A 19,723-nucleotide genomic window follows, 5' to 3' on the forward strand; every position below is an offset into this window, starting at 1 on the left:
AAATATTCAATAACAGATTAAAATCGCCTCCAATGTGACACTGAGTGGTGCTTCGGCACGTCGCATTAAATATAATTTACTGTACAACATGTCACAAGCTGGATGGGAAGAAATTTTCCAACTGTGAAAGCTGTGGCGAGTGACAAACGCAATCGCTAAACAGAAAGGTTTAGCTGAACAAGATGGGGATATCGAGTGATAACAAAACAATAAACTCTTTAGATTGAAGATAATTTTGTGATCATGAAAAGGACCCTTTTTAGCCTGCATGTGAATCCAACGAGCGAACAAATCGTAATGAATATATTTTTTTGTCTTCGCTGCCTTTTAACGCTCATTCGTTCGTCTCGTTGGACTCGCCCCTTTGGCTGAGTCTGCCGATTTGTCTCTATCCTGTGAGCGTGTACCGCTAGAGTACAAAACGCGCGGACCCCAAAAAAATATCTCATTTTCTTTGAAGTCGTAAATCAGTGTGGTTGTATGGCATTGTTTCACATCACATCGCATCAACGGATTGGTGCCGGAGCACCAGTACACCTAATAACGGTTATAGAATTTCGGTCTCCGGAGTGCTCGAGTTGGCTTGCAAAGCTGCTCACGACAATAAGAAAACCCGCCTACAGAACAGAGCACATTCGGTTCGGAGGCAACAACTAGTTTCAGCGAGTGGCAAACGCAATCGCAAAACTGCAGCAGGTAGATGAAAGAAAAAGTTTGTTTATACAGACACCGCGCTTTTCATGGCCATTAAACCATTCAAAGAAGAGTTATTAAAAGTTATTCACAATACCAATGCATTCTAAAGTGACATAATATGACATAGAATATAAACTGATTTATTTTGTTTATGCTTGTTCTTGAACTTATTGGTGGTTGGGGTCTTTTAAATTGATCACTCAATTTTCACAAACCCATGCTTGGTTTCCGTGGCTTTAAATTACAACACATTGTATGCAGGATGGCATTAACGAATTTTCTCGGTAGCAAGAACTGCTTTCTTTGGTTGATAACTGATGTTGAAAATTGACTGACGTTACATCTGCATTGTATAGAAAATTAACTAAGGAGCAACATGATGAACTATGTATTTCCTGCTGCTCTGTTCTTATTTTAAAGGACTTTAATCCGAAGGTCATCCGTCCCTGTATTTAATATTGGTTTTTCAGAACGCTTCTAGCTCGTTTATTTCTCGACAGATCGTAGAGTTCGTCTCCAAAACCTCAGTTCTTTTTCATTTTTATTTACTTTGTTTGCGGAGACTACAAATCTTACAATTCATTCGTCTCCGAAACCACAGTTTAAGGTACGGTAATGTGCTCAATAGTGAAATATATGATAGTGAATGAGCTGATAACCACCTATGCATTCCCTATCATGATGGCTGTTGATTGTTCGATATGTGCATACGCCGATAGATGCCCGGCGTTGAACATTTTATAAGTACAAAGCCTTCAGAAAAAAAAACAAGAATCAAGTTTGTAAAAAACGAAAAACACAACACCAAAGGTTCTTTCCAGAACCCCCAACATGTTCATAAAGAGTAATCAGTAAACTAATCCATTTTTCAGGTAGATAGGTAGGTATTCACGTAGGAGAAGAAAATAAAAAAATATATTCGAAATATATATTTAGCAAAAGCTGTCCCCTTTGTATAGTCCTACGTCACTCCGGTTATGTCCCCGACATTACCCACCCGTCTTTTTTTTCAACAATGAGTTCCAAAAAAGTCAAGTGAAGGTTGCTATGTATTTATAAACTTGATCTGATAAAAAAAAAAGATTCTGTTTATAATGTTGGAAATTTTTAGATATCTCATATTATCGGTCTCCTTCCTTCCAAACATTTCTACGTGGTATGTGGATGACACGTTATCATATTTCTACACCCAAACTAGCGTTGGCTGAAAACATTTCATCTTTGGGAGAAATGATGCAATTTCGTGTGTTGGAGGGTCAAAGGCGCAAATAATGAGCTGTTTTAAAAGTTTAAAAATGGTTTGTATGTATGCGAGCAGACATCTTTCTGTTTTCTTTTCTCATTTCATTTGGGATTGTGCCAAAAAAAAAAGTCCATACGACGTCAATGGGGATCGAGCCTAAACCGGCTGGAATGCAAAGCTATTTCACACGACCACGTTATCCATATAGCTGCCAGTGCTGTTATAAAGAATCGTGATAATATTACACCTCATCATAAAATGAAGTTGAGAAGTGTTTTCTAAGAGGATAAAGAAGAAAATGAACGAGAACATATCATTCTCTGTCCTGGGCCGTGTACTTGGCAAACTATACGAAAAGCTTTCATATGCTTTCATTTAAATTTGTCTCCTGTTTCGCTCGCTCATATTGTCTCTAACATATATATTTTACTAATGATATACATGTATTGGTGATAGAACATTTTATGTTATTTTCAAGCTCATTTAATGTAATAAATCGGGATGCCATAACACGTGCTCAAAATTAACTTTAGGTGTAGGTGCCAAGAATCCATCAGCACATAACAAAATTATGTTCCACCAGAACAGCCACCCTTCTACACCCATAAAACATCACACAACACCTCCTCCATCCCACCTGATGGTTCCTACACACTCTAGTAATAATGCTTCTTTCGCTGGTAATGATAAAGCATTTATTTTTGTTACAAGTTATCTCAGAAGTTCAATTTAATAAGTGCGCACTTTTGCCCCTAAATGTGGGGTAAAAGTTTGCATTTGTCATTTTTTATTAAAATAGATATTTGTCCAACACAGACAAAACTCGAGAAATTTATGTACTACATCTCGAAGGTAATGTATATAGTTACAATTTGGCAAGCAAACTACTACACTACTCTACAGGTGTTATTGTTGTTATCGAATCCTAATAATCATCTCTAATTATAATTTTCCAACGAAAAAACAACAAATGGGTAGAACTGTATATTTTGCACGTAAATATTCGCTATTGTGTATTATACATCAACCCATAACAATCACACCATACAGCATCATTCTACCGGTTACGCTAGATGATGAAATACAATATACGAATAGGTGGACAGATGATTGGAATAATGCAATTAATAAATTCGTTCAATTGAAATGTGCCGATTAATTCGCGGAAAAGGACACACAATCGCAAAAACAGCAATAATTCAATTGGAATACGCACAAAATTATTGAGCATTTCCCAGGGCATGTGGACATCTGTAATGTATTCATCCTTTCAATATAGTTATAATTGCGTTGATGGAATGGAAGAATCTTTTTTTTCGATATGATAAGGATCAGTCATTTTTCGGAACAGCATTCGGATTCGTTAGCCAACGCTCCGCTCCGAACTCCATTGTCTCGTTATTCGAGCTGGGAATTAATTTGAAGATAGGGAAATTTGTCCCCGCTCCACATTGCCCCGCTTCGCGGTCTCGAAATCAAGATACCCATTTCGAATAAAATTTCATGCTCGACTTCGCATTCGCTCCGATGGATGAAAATTCACTGTCAAAGAGCGCACCATAAAAAAGGATTCTGTGCATGGAAATTAACTCCCGCTGATGGCGATCTAATCTTGTCGGGGCGCACAGCTGGAGTCGAACAAAGCGTAATTAATCGTAAAAGTTCCATTAGTTCGAGCGCTGCCAGAGCATCAGATACTGTCTTATTTGTGTTGTTATTCATCGTGTTTTCAGAAAAAATATAGTGACACCAGGTTTGGGACACAATTCGATTTGTTTATTTCGCCGTACAAATTGTGTACATCATACAAACTCGAACTCCGAGAGTTCAGGAAGCAACAGCAATTCGGCACACTCTCCCCCCGGGAGCCCGAATTTAATTGCGTGTGTTCCATTTCATTACCCAAAGATTTATTTAATGGGCAGTTTATGCTGTTTCCTTCCTGTTGGCGAATGAAGAGATTTTTTATTTTCCTGCGTTATGCGCATTTTTCCTCTTTCATTATTGCATTCACCCATTCCTGTCCGAGAGGAAAAAAAACGGATCCCATCGGCAGTGGATTCCCCATCTGGCTGCTCCTGTTGCCGTCGCGAAATAATGCGATATTTTGCCATTCATTCGTGTTTTAATGGACTGCCGCCGCTGCTGCGAGTCATAATCTGTTTTCATGTTCAAATTGGTACTCACAATGTATTTTATTGCAGCATCGCAGCAATTCGCGAAAGAAATGTACTTTTATCGGGAATGTTTTCAGAGTTCGTAACATGGAATGAAAATCAAATATGTCGGAAGAAAATATCCGGAATACTTACGCACTCGACGTTGAACACTGGCTTCGAAATGTAGCCTGAAATGAGAGGAAAATAGAAGTGATTGATTGAATTATTCATTCAATACAGACATATACGGTGACTTATTTGAAATGTTACAGATTTCTAAGATTGTTTTTTTTTTGCTAATTCTCAACCGATTGTACGGCTCTCAACGAAAATAAGTTTCGGAGTTGCTTCGAATTTTTGCATAGATAATACTACGGATGATGCAAGATCATCTAACTCATTGTTTGATAGGTCTCTGAACTGATGTCTTAGTTTCAAATAATCGATTAATCGATTAATCGTCACACTGAAAGAAATAATTAGTTAGACTAATATTTCTCATTTGCTAGAAAGCCATCTGAAATAAAAAAACAGGAAGTGGGTTATATGTATGGTATAACCGCAAGGGTGACGTAGGACTATCGTTGATTTAGAGATCATTTGTTTGAAGTTGAATCTAAATCCATTCTGAATGAATGAATAAATGAATATTTGGGGTACTTCGAAAACGAGAGCGTTACGTTGGAGGCACAAGGTTTTATGCATCCAATATAGGATACGAAAAACCTTGTTCTGAAGAATAATCTTCAGAAGCTAACCTACTAACTGTACTTTATTGACAAATCACAAACCCAAATGTATTATATGGATATTTTATGGATAAAAAACATTAAAATAAACTCTTTCGCTTGAATGTAATTTTCAATTCCAAGGGGAACTGGCAGATTATTTTCCAGCAACGATATTTCCACATTTTCCTCGATACTGGAAGCCCACCAGTGGTTAATACTAACTCGATAACCACCTGTTAATAGTAGTTGATTGAAAAATATTTGGTCACAGTGTTACATGGATAGAAAACATTCAAATAAACTCTTTCACATGAATGTATTTTTGAATTCCCAGAGGAACTGGCAGATTATTTTCCAGCAATGATTAGATCTTTCCGGAACTTTCTCGATGCTGAATGGCATCCAAACGGCAAGAATTCTGCGCTTGTATGTATCGATCCTTCGCCGTCCACCTCCTCCAGCACGTTAGGCAACGTTGTTGTCTTGTCGATGTCCTCACGAAAAATGAATGTGTCTCACCACCAAAATATCGCTTAAGTATGCTTTTTGTGCGTGATTGAATCGAGAGAAGGTGTGGTTTACGATGGCAATTTGGAAGGCAAACTAGAGGGGAATGAACTCTCTGAGCTCGGAACTTTCGGCGACTGAGCAATAATCGATTGCGGGCGCATACAATATTGGATACGGAAATATCCTACTGATGGGGAAGAATAATCTTCAGAAGCTATCCTGTTAATTGCGATTGATTGAAAAATCACAAAACCAAATGTATTTGGTCACAGTGTTACATGGATAGAAAACATTAAAATAAACTCTTTCACATGAATGTATTTTTAAATTCCCAGAGGAACTGGCAGATTATTTTCAGTAACGATCAGATATTTCCACATTTTCCTCGATACTGGAAGCCCACCAGTGGATAATGCTAATTCAATAACCATCTGTTAATAGCACTTGATTGAAACATATTTGGTCACAGTGTTACATGGATAGAAAACATTCAAATAAACTCTTTCACCTGAATGTATTTTTGAATTCCCAGAGGAACTGGCAGATTATTTTCCAGAAATGATTAGATCTTTCCAGAACTTTCTCAATGCTGAATGGCATCCAAACGGAAAGAATTCCGCGCGTGTATGTGTGTGTAGCTTCCCGGGGAACCGTTTGTGGCATCACTCTCCTCCTGATGGATTTCCTTCTGGCCTAGGGTGCACAAACAGGCTCTTGGTGACACCGTTCATCCGCGCTTTCATGATAAACGAAGAGCTTCACCACAACAGCGACAACATGCTCCAATCGCTGTTCAATTATAACTGAGTGGATTTCCGAGCGGCGCTCGCTTATATACCGATTGGTGATTTCAATAGCCTGTTTTGAAAGCAATTTTAAGACTATTGAAACAAGTTTTTGGATCAAAAAGTAACATGTATAGAACGCGTAGATATTTTATCTTTCGAATGAAGTGTTTATCATACCATTTCGTTCAGTTGTTTAGGAGCTATTAACGCTCAAAATCTCGGTCTCCGGCGTAACGCTTTCGTTTTCGAAACTTTGATTTTACACCCCGGTATAGAAATGAAAGACGTAGTCCTACGTCAAAAAGTGTTCATTCTGCCTAAAAATTCTTATCTTTTACGCTCCCCTAAACTCGTAAACGAAGCTCAATGCCGTCAACGCGATAATGATTGATTTTAAGGATAAAACTGCAGCGGCCGCACGTTTTTTCTCCCGTGGGTTTGGATCAATTAATCGACGTAAATTATTCGTTCGCCTCCGGGTTTCTATTCTGCACATGGAGTGATCATGAAAAATCTCGTGTTATTCTCACGAAAACAAAAATGAAACATCTTCAGTTGCTTTTACAATGTCACTCAAATTCCATCGGTTCGTTTTGGGACCACCAACAAGTTCGAAAGAGTTGAATTTTATGTTAATAACAATTCCATACTTAAACTCATCCACCCACACACTAACAAGAACTTTCAGCAATATTTCAAAATATCCATCAACTCATTCATTAAGAATCAATTCAGATGCAATTTCAAATAAGTGATTACCGAGCCAACGGTAGTCCTACGTCTACCTTGCGGTTATATCACAGAAATAACCCACTTCTTGTTTTTTCACCGATAGCGACCTCTTGGGGTCCATATTGGTTTCCCAGGGCAGCGTCAGAGACAATAATTGATTTTCAGGCGGAATGAACACGTTTTTTGGAATGAAAATAAGAAAGAAAACTAACTTCCTCTTGTCAAATTAATATTCTGTTTGAATGAGCAACAATTTTTTTGCAGGTGGTGAAAAAATCTCATAAGAAAATTTATTATTATCATTAATTATTAATTAATTATTATAATAAATTTTAATATTATATTACAATGAACAATTTCAATAAAAATGTCGGAAATGTATAGTCAAATGGTTGAATAAGAGTCAGGAATACGTGTTTGAAGTAATTAAAAAACATGATGCAGAAATTTCCATTCAAATTTTAACATTTTAAAACTGGCTTCGTGCCTTCTAATCTGATAGAGATTACACTATCGAGTGAACACCGTATCACTGTCATCGCGAATAAGTTGTGCTACGCGAATCAACTTGTTATAAAAATGACTAATACTTTTTTACATGTATAACATGTATTACGACTTGTATTACGATGTTATACGACCAATATATATAATACATGCTGTTCTTTTCAAAAACTCAACAAGTCGATGCGTGTCCACAAGTTCGTACCAGATGAAAAATTTAGCAAGTCAAAAAACGTGAGCAAGTTCGTGCCTGATATAAGGATGTCCGAATGGACGATTTTTGACACCCCCTCCTCCTCCGTGGACAAATGTGAACATTGACTTTACCTCTCTCCCTGTCTTCCACGTGGACAAGTTATTACTTACATACTAACACTAACTAAAAAAAAATCTAGTTTCTAAAGCACAACTGTGCGTTTATTCACTTCCAACTTAAAACTAATCTTACATTTGAGTTTCCCTGCTGTTTATAATGGACGCGATATTCTTGTTCGATCCTGATCGTGAGATCGTTTATGCTTTCGTGGTGAGCCGTGAGATTGTTTATCCGGAATCGAGAATCGTTTCTCGGGAAGTTTTCATTACCTCGCTGAGCTGGCTAATCGATTGAAAATAATTATCGAATTTAAAGAACCGACCATGTACATTTTGTTTATTGGCACAAAAAAAATGCCCTGCGCAAAAAAATTACTCCGATCTCCGGTAATTTTTCGATTTTCAAAAAAATCAAATTTAAACGTCTGCGACACTAGTGAATGAAGTCCGAATGAGCATATATTTTGCATAGGGTATATTATTGTGCAAATTAACAAGTTCCGAATGAAAAATCGATATAACTATTTTTATTAGCATCCAAAACCATATGTTTCGTCTTGTATTAAAAAAAAGCCCCGAAGTGTCGATTTTTGACAAAAAAAAAAAATCGAGATGACAGAGATCTCGACGTTTCATGCAATTTTAAGACATCAAATTTTTTTTTTTGAAAACCCCGCAGATTTTTCGTTTTTAAAAAAACTCAATCTTTTACCGCTTTGCACCACTCTCCCTAAGGCTTATGTCACATTAGGCGGATTCTCCGCCGCGGATATCGCGACGGTTTTTTTCTCGATATGAATTCGCTTCCAGAACCGCCCCGCTCTGTGTGACATGGCTCATTCACAATACACTGTAGATCCTCCGCTGCGGTTTTACTCGCGGAATCCGCGGCGGCGATTCCGCCTAATGTGACATCAGCCTAAGGCCCGATTGAGCTGATATTTTGCATAGGTATAGGTATTCGAGGTGGTGAGCATTTTTATGGGGTAACTTTTTGAAATTCGAGATGACGATTTTCATTGGCACTCTACTGTATATATATACAACCACTCCATGTCAAACTGATAGAGTGGTTCTCAAATTTTCGTGGAAAGTGGTATATTTGTTGTTTGTTACAAAATATTAGACCCGTAATGTTTTTTTTGTTAGGGTGCCCATCTCCAGTGTAGGGTGGTTTATGAAATCATTTTTTCCCATTTTTTTCCGAAAATTACTTTTATTTAAAATTCATTACTTTTGAACTACTAGACCGATTCAGATGATCGACATATCGAATTAAAGACAATAAAATGAAAAATATTAGACTTGCCAAAAAAATAGATTTTGTGTTCGTAATTATTGATTGTATTTGTTTTTGTTGTTTTCATGGTATTGGACTAGAAGGCTTTTATCTTTTTGTGGAAGCTAAGGATTTTTAACATAACATATCTAAAAATCAGAGATGTGATTTTTGTCGCTATTAAGTTATGATTTTTAAAGTCAATCGATGGTCCGAAAAATCATTTTTTGCCTTTTCTTCCAAAATTGCCCTTTTCAAAATTCACAGCTTTCCAACCACTGGACCGATTCAGATAATCAATGTATAAAATTAAATCCAATGAGTTAGTATTTTTTGAAAAAATCTTACACTTGCGAAAAAAATGGATTCTGGTCGCATGGATATAGTCGAGTTGCTCAAGAATATTGATCGAAGACTTGAAAAATCATAACTCAAAAACGAAAAATGATACATCTTTGATATTGGGATATGTTATGCAGAAAAACCTTACCTTAAAAATATAAAAAAATATGGCTCCTTCTATCTTTAACCGAGAAAACTATGAAATACTAACACAATCATAATTACTGAAACGAAAATTCAATTTTTCCCAAAAGTAATATATTTCAATTTATTATGTCGATAATCAGAATAGGTCCAGTAGTTCAAATGTTATGATTTTTTTCGAAAAAAGGCATTTTTGGGAAATGGAAATGGAAATGGGCACCCTAATGAAAAACTAAAAAAAATCGGGTCAAATATTTTGAGTAAAAGAACAAATCTACCACTTTTAACGAAAATCTGAGAACCACTATATAGGTTTGACATGATATGGCTGTTTATATAGAAAAACATCTTCTTAGAACCTCCCAACCCTTCACTTTAAAATATTGATTGTATGATTCATCGATAAGCCGTCACCAGTAAAATCCGGCCGGAACCATTGAACAAATTTGTTTTGATCAATATTAATAAATACATCAAATATAAAATTCTGAATACATGTATATATTAATGTTTATTCAAGGAACTGTCCGAAGAAATGGTCCAAGATCCATTTTTTTCTACTCTACCGTGCGCTGGTACTCATTTGTGTTTCACAATTGAAGGAGAAATGGTTCGAAAAACTCAAAGTAAAAAATAATTTCTTGCTAATTTTAGTAAGGCTTATTTGTAGAAATTTTTGTGCATTTGAACTCGCTTACCTTGGAGTTTCAGTACACGGGAACCAATCTGATGCTGTTCCAAAACAATCTTCAAGAATTTGATTCTGTCCTAAAACAATATTTAGGCATCAGATCAGTTTTGAGTATATTGCTATTATCGAGAAGCTCTGCTCACGAAGAAACATAATTCGGATCTTGAGTCGGAAATTATTGCTGATCGGACTTGGAATGGTAACTCATTTTTTCTAGTTGGATGTGGCTTGTCTTCTTGATCAGTTACAACATGTATTTTTGTACATGGAAAGTGAATTATCGGTTTGTGGTCTGTTCGGTGAAAATGATTTGAAACATTCTCGGTAAGCCATGTATAAGTCATTGCACAAAGTCACTGACAGCTGAAATGTATGCAATTTGAAAGTTGTTGAACCATATCGACAGCACAGTATGCAAAAAAAGCAGTGAGACTAGGCTGGATTTAATTATTTTATTGATAAATAAAATGTTCTCGGGGTGGGCATATTTGAATATTCATGTAAATGCAAAACAGATTTCATTTCCTTTTTAAAATATGTGAATGTTTCAGTAAAACTAATTATTTTACGTGTCCACCCGAACATTACTTTTATCCCATCCTTCTTCGCTGATGACAAGCGTGGACAGTTTCGTAACCCCTTTTAAAAGTTAACTGATGGTCCGAAAAATCATTCTTTATCATTTTTTGTCCAAAACTGCGATTTTTGAAAAAAATATAACTTTTCAACTACTTAGCCGATTCTGACGATCAGAAAATAATTTTTTTCAAAAGGTATTAGACAAGCTTGAATTTTGTTTTCGTAATTATTGATTGTAGTAGTTTAGTAGTTAAACATTAAGACTGACATAATAAAAGTATTTTTCGTTATCGCCAATGCACAATGGTCCAGGAGGTGCATTTGAGTGGAAATTAACATTTAAAGCTCGACAGTTATTCTGTACACAAAAACTGTCTTCGACAAAGTTGTTACATATAATAGAGCGCTCGTTTTTATGTTATCAAAAATAGGGTGACAAAAATTGTCGATGAAATAAAAAATATAACTTTCTCATCTTTATAGATAGAGGTAAACATAGTTCAACAATGTTGTAGTCCCAGTTATTTGAGACATTTCTGTAGAGCAAAGTGTTTTTATATCTCTTGAAATAACCAATATAGCGCCTTTTTTCTAAGTTGCGTTATGGTCACCATGGAAAAAACTGTTTTTTTGTCCCAACTTTTATATTTCAAATTCTACATACAAACTGTCTTCGAAAGACTTTTAGAGCTTACTAATACAAACCTTTTACGATGCAGAACTTGTCAATATCTCAACTTCACTCAAAGTTATTGAGATTTCTTCGTAGGATTAAGTAGGATTGAGCAGGATTAAGATATTGACAAGTTCTGCATCGTAAAATATTGGTCTTGATAAGTTCTAAAAAAAAGCCAAATCGTTATGTTATTTGAAATAATTGGGGCTACAACATTGTCGAACTATGTTTATCTCTATCTATAAAGATAAGAAAGTTAGATTTATTATTTCACCGAATATTATGTTCATCGTATTTTTGATAACATAAAAATGAGCCTTCTATCATATGCAACAACTTTGTCGAAGACTGTATTTGTCTAAAAATAAATATCTCCCACAAAGTTGTTTTTTAACTAAATTGCATTAGGGTAACCATGAAAAAATCGTTTTTTTCACTCTAACTTTTATATTTAAAATTCTACATCGAAATTGTCTTCGTACGACATTTTGCGATGCAGAATTCATCAATATCTTAATCCTGATGGGGTTTTCACACAAAAACTCATGATTTCAATTTTAATTTACTCAAATACAAAAAAATCATATCATCGAAAATCACATATTATATAGAATGAAATTTGTTGCTTCAAATTCCGTCAACAAACATTTTTTTAAGTTTGCCCCAGAAAAAAATGGCAAGCAATTGAAGAGAGCGTATTTTTGGGAAGAAATATCAATAACTTTGAGTGAAGTTGAGATATTGACAAGTTCTGCATCGCAAAATGTTTGTATTAGTATGTTATAAAAATGTTTCGAAGACAGTTTGTATGTAGAATTTGAAATATGCATAAAATTTAGAGGAAAAACCGTTTTTTTCATGGTTGGCCTAACGCAACTTAGGAAAAAAGCGCTATATCAGGTATCTCAAGAGATAGGAAAAAACTTGAATGCATCTGCGCCAATGTTCTCAATGGATAACGATCTGTCAAGACTTCCCGAACCTTTATGTCTTCTTCATGTTTTATTTTTAAACGCTAATTTATGTACAAAAACAACTACTGATATTGTATACATATTATATATTAATATAGAAATATTTAATTTTAATCAAAATTAGCAAAGACTGGAACGCACAAAAAATGGTCGACTTTAAATTGGTGTATTTCTGTTAAAAATGCGTTAAAAAACCTAGAACACTGCATTTCGTAGTTGAATGATAGTTGAGTGACGGGTTGTCGCTGGCAAGCTCAATGTCTCTCATAATATTGGGCAGCGGGTCAAGAAACGAGCCGGGTTGTCGACGTTCAAGAAGGTAAAGATGGCGAACCGAGATTACAAGCAAAACACGTCGGCAAAGCAGCGGTCCCAAAAGCTGTATCTAAATCTGCTCACAAAGTTCGACTGTCTCATCATTTCAAGGATTTCAAGCAGTTTCCGAGACAGGAGTACCGCATCAGGAAAAGGAAAGGTGGCCGAAATTTTCAAAACCATCAAATATCGAAGTTCCCGAAAAAAAAATACTTCGTCTAGCAGGTCACTACCCGACCACCACAACTTTCTCAACAGCCCAAAACTTCACCCTATTGAACGGTGTTGGGCCTTGGTGAAATGGAATTAAAAAACAACTAATAAATTCATGGAATACGAGCAGTAGTTTAAATCTAACTGGCGTTCGGCGGCCAATAAGGTCGATGAGACCACTGTGCATAATTTAAATTTAATGGAAGGGGTGAAGCGGAAGGGACGGCAGCTCGGATTTGACAAAATAAAAGAATAAACGAACATTTTGGATTGAACTACCAAATGAAAAATAAGAAGATTTTTGTATTATGAATTTTGTTCGGAAGAAACGATTTTTTGTCGACCAATTTTTGCGCGTTCCAGTCTTGATACAAGTTGGCGGCTCAAATTTAGACCTTTTCCCTTCTGGTATGTTTTTCATTTGCGAATTATTGAGTATATATTTCTTAACAGCTTCGTAGCTTTGAGAAAATAGCTGGCATTGTTCGTCGTTTAAGAGTAACTGTTACGCAGATCAACGAGAAACTATGCCAACCCTATCATCATTTCAGCAACAAGTTCGCTATTTTTCTGTATAATCTTTCAAAGATTTTTCCGCTCAAAGTTAATGGGCTATGAATGTCTAGAAATGAACGACTTTTCATGGAATCAAGGTAAGTTTTCACGAATATCAACGCACCTAGCACGTCCATAGAAGTGAAGAGAGTGCAAGAGAGTGTGCCTCACTAGCACCAAGATTTATCCCAACTAGCGCACACTGTTTTTTATATTCACCGGTGGATGGTAAAAGCGCATAGTTTCTCTCTGGTGAGTGATGACTGTTGTATCACTGAGAGTGAACCCATTGAACTACCATTACTGAGCTTAATCTTGGGTAGACCGCACAATTCGTAGTTGCTCTCCGTGATTGACCTGAACCAACCAAATTGCATAAAGAACACACAGAATGACGCTTGAAACTAGCAAATCATTCTCGTTGTGCAATTTTCGTTGATTCGAGCTTTAAATGGTCAATAACGACGCCGGCCACGTCCTCACATTCACCAGGGGAAGGGAAGGAATGTTAGTATGATATTCGCCGCCCGAAGGCCAGAAAGCTCGCCTCTATAGCGTGGTTCCCTAGCGTTTATCATGGAAGGGATAGTTGTTAGTGGGAATGGTTGAGAAAAATCAGGATTCACTGCGGTAGATGATGTGTTTCTAAAAACGCGAACTCTCAACTATTCGGTGAAATGAGATTTGAAGGAAATATACATTTTTATCGGACAGGTCATGCATTTCGTTTTTCATCGTGCGTAGATTTCGTAACGGCTGAAGATATTGAAGGGTTCTCTGTTCGACGGAGCTAAAACTCGAAAATCAAATGCATTGGAAGATTGAACATATTAAACGGTGACCTGATAAGGTCTGCTTGCCCTTGGATCGAACTTAATACTTGTGCCTAGTCGCACATCAATGCTCTTACATTGTAATACACGGAGATCACTGAAGTTTCCCGAATTGGGACTCTAGCATTTTGAACCTAGATTTGCAAGTTTCATATAAAACTGGAAAACGAAAACTTGATACCTGCGATTCGGATTTATAATAAAATGAACGAGCTGCCGCTGCTAATGCATGTGTCTCCCTCTCCCTCGTTGACCCCACGGAGATGGAACGTTGCCCATGTAGCACAATCCAAGTGTGCCACACATACACCGCCCGCCACCGCAAAGTCAACAAAAATAAATGAAACATCGAACATCATCCCATGGAAATCGCATGGCGGAACTCACAAATTTATCTGTTGTTAATTTTTATCAGACCAAAAAAAAATATTATATGTTTGATTATAGGATTATACACATCATGAAATGCTTTTGAAGAGAAATTATGAAGAAAAAAAATTGGTGGGTCATATCTATGATATAACCGTAAAGTTGTCGTGGGAATACCTTAGCTTAGCAATCATTTGTTTGTACTGATTAAATTTCCGAATTGAATTGAATTCAATATATTTGCTTTGTGAGTAAAAAGATTGTATCATGTCATATAAGGTCAATTCATGCATTGTGATTATGTTCTTCATTACAAGTAAATTTAATAACAGTCCTTTTACGTTTGGTATGATGACATCTTGGTTTTGAAGTCTATGTTAGGGAAACACATTTCAGTCGGAATAAAAATGCCCCCGACTTATATGTATTTGGAATGATTTGGATTGGTTTTTGATTATAGAGACTTTAAACGTTTTTCATTTCATTCATCTCTAGCCTTGAGAAATGCCCTTGGAAAAACTTTACTCTACTCCTGCACTACACCTCCACCTTCATTGTCTTGAGAAAGGGACTCGATCCCTCGTCGTCCAGCAACGATGTTGTCCAGTCGGTGTCCACATAAAGAATGTTTTGATTTGCAATGCCAATTTCCTCACGCTCCATGGATTTGAAGTCTGTGCCAGGGAAACACATTTCAGTCGGTACGAAAATGCCTCCGACTTGCATGAATTAGCAATGCCAATTTTCCCACGCTCTATAGATTCGAAGTCTGTGTTAGGGAAACACATTTCAGTCGGAACGAAAATGCCACCGACTTGTATGAATTTGCAATGCCAATTTCCCCACGCTCTATAGATTTAAATCTGTGTTAGGGAAACACATTTCAGTCGGGACAAAAATACCCCCGACTTTCATGTATTTGCAATGGCGATTTCTTCAACGCTGCTTGGTTTTGAAGTCTGTGTTAAAGAACACATGTCGGTTAGAACAAAAGTTCCCATACTTTCCTGTATTTGCAATGCTGATTTCCACAAGGTTGCTTGGTTTTCATGGCTGTGTTGGGGAAACCGTAAATCGGGCGAATCAAAACGAGGCAGTTAGAACGTTTAGATGACGTTTAACATTTTAAAGTTATTCGATTGTTTATCTAGTGAAAAATAACATTTTATTAATTGCGATAGAAGCGTAGAAATATTCCCTATCAATTGATGCAAACATCATTCCGATCCAGTAAGAAATGTTCGAGTTATAAGCATTCGAAATCTTTCATTTTTTCCTACATGTTCTGTGTTTAAGCTTTCATTTTAGATTTTTTCGGTTGTTTGGTCACTCCACCAGTGTTTACCGAGTGATAATGGCAGAAGGATGCTAAACAGTCGTTGAATGGTGCGTATCAGATGAAAGGTGTCGAAGTGGAATGAGATATAATGAAAACCATCCTCTGTGACCCTAAACGAGATGCCTCCTGTGTTATGTATGGATGAAATAACGAAAAAAAAATTCCCCAATGTAATATAAGATAATTACCAATACTGAACACAATTATCGATTTTTCTCATCAGTAAAAATATGTTACTTTAATGTAGAGAAAACATATTTGAAATGGAAACATATTTAATTTGTAATTTTCTTTTATAATTTTTATTTTCTGAGTGTTTATTCAACCCAATACGAATTTTAATTGGACTAACAACACCTAATACTATATGTAAAGCATATGAGAAATCACTTTTTCACTTTTCCAATTTTTTTCGCCGTGAAAACCGTTCCCTGGGTGAAAATGAACACAACAACACAGACAGCTTAAACCTAACGACCCGTTTCCGAGCGGGAACACACCTTGGTTTTTATTTATGAAAATTGAAACAAATATATATCAAGTCATTTTTAACACAATTGCTACCATATACAATTTTACACTTACACTTGTGCTAGAAGTTTTACAAGGCATGATTGGTCATTGATATGAAATTTCACGAAGCAACCAACACAAAAGTTCCAAATTTAAATTTTATTTGCTAGAATTAATCGTATCACTCACCTTACTTGTAATATAAAAATGTCCCCGACTTGCATATATAATTGCAATGTCGATCCAAGGTAGCTTGGTTTAAATGTCTCTGTTAGGGAACACATATCGGTAGGAACAAAAGCTCCCCCTACTTTCATGTATTTGCAATGCCGATTTCCCCCAGGCAGCTTGGTTTTGATGTCTCTGTTAGGGAACCGCCGCATGTGTGGTCAATTTCGATCAATCAGAAGTGGGTATTTCTGTTAGGATAGGGGTTGCGATTTTTCAATTGTTCGATAGTTAATTTCATGATTTCATACTTTCTATAAAATATAAATAAAATAATACATAATAAAAAATTGTTATGGAGTGCCGAAATCGATTGACATAAAAATTTCATCAATCCATCATGAAATGACTGAGCAACAAGCTTTGGAAATTGGACAATTTTCACGATGTGCTCGATTCTCGATTTTAAATTTGTACCCCAATATGTTCCCGATAGACGTAATCCTACGTCAAAAGACACTTCGCAATAAGAAATCGGGCGATTAACGAATGCAATCGCACTAACACACATACGGGAACATTTTCACACAAATCACTTATTATTTTCACATTTTCTGATAAATAATCAAAAGATTTTAGCAAACACCACCGGATTCGAATATAACAACACAGATAGACACTTTTCGCGGAAATCAAACATTTTTCAAACGGGATACAATATAAATAACGATACCTCAGCACCGAGCGCAAACGAACACATCCAGTCTGGGTGCTCTCTCCCCATTGAACTACCATTACTGGGTACAGATTTAAAAAAATGTGTATGTGTAAAAAAATGTGTATGTAAACTTATGTAATTACATACACATAAAACAATTTTGGGTATGCCCTTCTTCTGGTATATGGCCCGCCATTTCGCAATTAATTGCAAAAAAAAGAATAATTACGAGCACGATTTTTAAGTACACAATCAGCTCCTAAATGATAGGAGATTTCGCATATTCAAACTCTTTGTGCAGAAATTCATAGTTTACCATCTTTGTCACTGATTCCAAATATTGACCCTTCCCAATTTTCGTGAATTATTGAATTCAAACAAATTAAGAAAGCATCTTCCGAGCCAGTTCAAGCCACCGGTCCTTCAGTGACAAATCCTCTCGAAGTTTGCGCTTATTTCTTCATTACGCCACTTTGCTACAGTTTATCCATCACTGCCAGCAGCCATGTCGTAAAATAAGATGTACGAGTTCTATTCGATACCGGGTATTGTTTCTCGCCACGACGGTTCGCTTGTAAAGTTTACTGCCGACCCCCCCCCCCCCATTAATCCTAATACTTTCACACCGTCCAAGAGCTAGTGGGTGAGTGGTGGGGAGCATGGAGGCAAGATAGCAGGCAGGGACCCTCCGTAAAGGAGCAAGTTTAAAGCAACGGCTGCGAGTTGCCATCCTGCCAACTGCCATGAATAAAAAGCAGAATGGGAAAATAAGTGCTACTCTAGGAGGAGCTTTCTCATCTGCTCACCGGAAATTTGGCTTGACCACCACCGAAGTGTGGAGCAGAGGAAAGTACGTGCTTTCAATTCCACAACAGATATTGTTTCCCATTGTAGGCGAATGGGAGGGGATAGCCTAGCAATGTTGCGTAGGAACCTGCTGAAAATGAAATCAACTCCCCCAATGGGGGACGGTCATAAAGACCGTCCGAGCGAAACAGCACAATTGATGTCTCACTACGACGAGCACCATTAAATTTCTCTCGCTTTATTTACGACTCGGACGATTCGGACGATGAACGGCCAAACTGAATTACGGCAGAAAAAATAATCTAAAGTATTATCGTGAAGCATAAATCCTCATTACGGTGATTTGTCTATTTTTACCTTCTACATGCACTCAAATTACTGACAACAACAGCGAAATTTTCCGCTTCCGGCAGCCTTAACCCAGCTGCCGCTCATGTTGCGAGAGAGAAAAAAACTCAATCATTATAAATAATCCTCTTTATCAAATTTAATAATTCCCATTCGGAAAATTTGAACCATGCCTTCGTCCTCGATTCGGAATCTCTGCAATGCAATTAGGCGTCACGCCACTGGCGCTTTACGAAAGTGACCCGCTTATGTTCTTCCTCGCTCGCTTCGTGAAACTCAAACAAACAAAAAAAAAACACAAACAAAAACACATAGAGGTCTGGGGGTACGGACTAAATTAGGACGAGTTGACGGCGGGCGGCGATAGATTCTTGATTTTTCCCTAGGAAAATGTGTGCACGAGAGAAGGCAGCTCTAGGGAGCAAAAAAGCGTTCGTGATAGTCGAATTATTTCGTGGGTTGTTTTGTTTTTGCTTTTTTTTTGTTTGATTCACAGCGAGGGCTCGAAATCAAATTATCTGGCTTTCGTGTTTCTCATTTCTACCACTGCCAGGAGTAGTCGGCGGGACTTGATTAAATAGGACTAACGAACAAGACTTCCGCTTCTGGAGCGAAAATAGGGCGAATGTGAACATGTGTTCCTGCTAGGGTGTGCTGACTGTTTCGTTCAGACCAACGGTATCAGGGCATTTTTTTTTTTGGTATGGAGATAAGATTCTTTTTTGTCAGAATCAATTTTATTATTAGTTTTGCTGTTTTCAGTTAAGTTACTGGACTGTAAAGCGACACGGCAGTAACGGCTGTAACAGGCTTGCTCTCAGCAAGTCAAATTGGTAGAGCAAAAATTCGCTTCCTTATGAATCTTGTTTGTGGACATACACTTTCGGAAATCTCACCAAAACGGCTCAATACGTCTGTAACACGCTTTGCGATGTTTAAATGAAAGTAGAGAAAACTGAAATCCGGTTCAAGAAGTCGACAATGAACAGCGCGAAATTGGAGACACCGTGAAGAATCCCGACAGGTCACTAATTACGTCCCATGTAGCGAAATTGCGAAAATGAAGAAAGACAGCACAGAAACCTGAAAAGTTCAGTTTTCAAATGCACTTAGCATTCTTGTGCGAATGTAGTACTTTTTTTTCAAGGAAACAATTCCACGCCGTATCGTTACTACTCTGTT

At 36.9% G+C, this 19,723-nt stretch overlaps 1 protein-coding gene across 4 annotated transcripts in view; it reads right to left on the reverse strand.

Annotated features, from left to right (window-relative positions):
* The window catches only part of LOC129779975 (zwei Ig domain protein zig-8-like), a 629,574-nt gene that overhangs the window by 463,177 nt on the left and 146,674 nt on the right, over window positions 1-19,723 (reverse strand). For all 4 annotated transcript variants that reach the window (XM_055787791.1, XM_055787789.1, XM_055787792.1 and 1 more), the window contains exon 2: window positions 4,252-4,286. The gene's annotated coding sequence lies outside the window, so the exon portion shown is untranslated. The remainder of the gene's footprint in view (window positions 1-4,251; window positions 4,287-19,723) is intronic.

The sequence above is a fragment of the Toxorhynchites rutilus genome, chromosome 3, assembly GCF_029784135.1.
Source record: "Toxorhynchites rutilus septentrionalis strain SRP chromosome 3, ASM2978413v1, whole genome shotgun sequence".
Taxonomy (NCBI): Eukaryota; Metazoa; Arthropoda; class Insecta; order Diptera; family Culicidae; genus Toxorhynchites; species Toxorhynchites rutilus.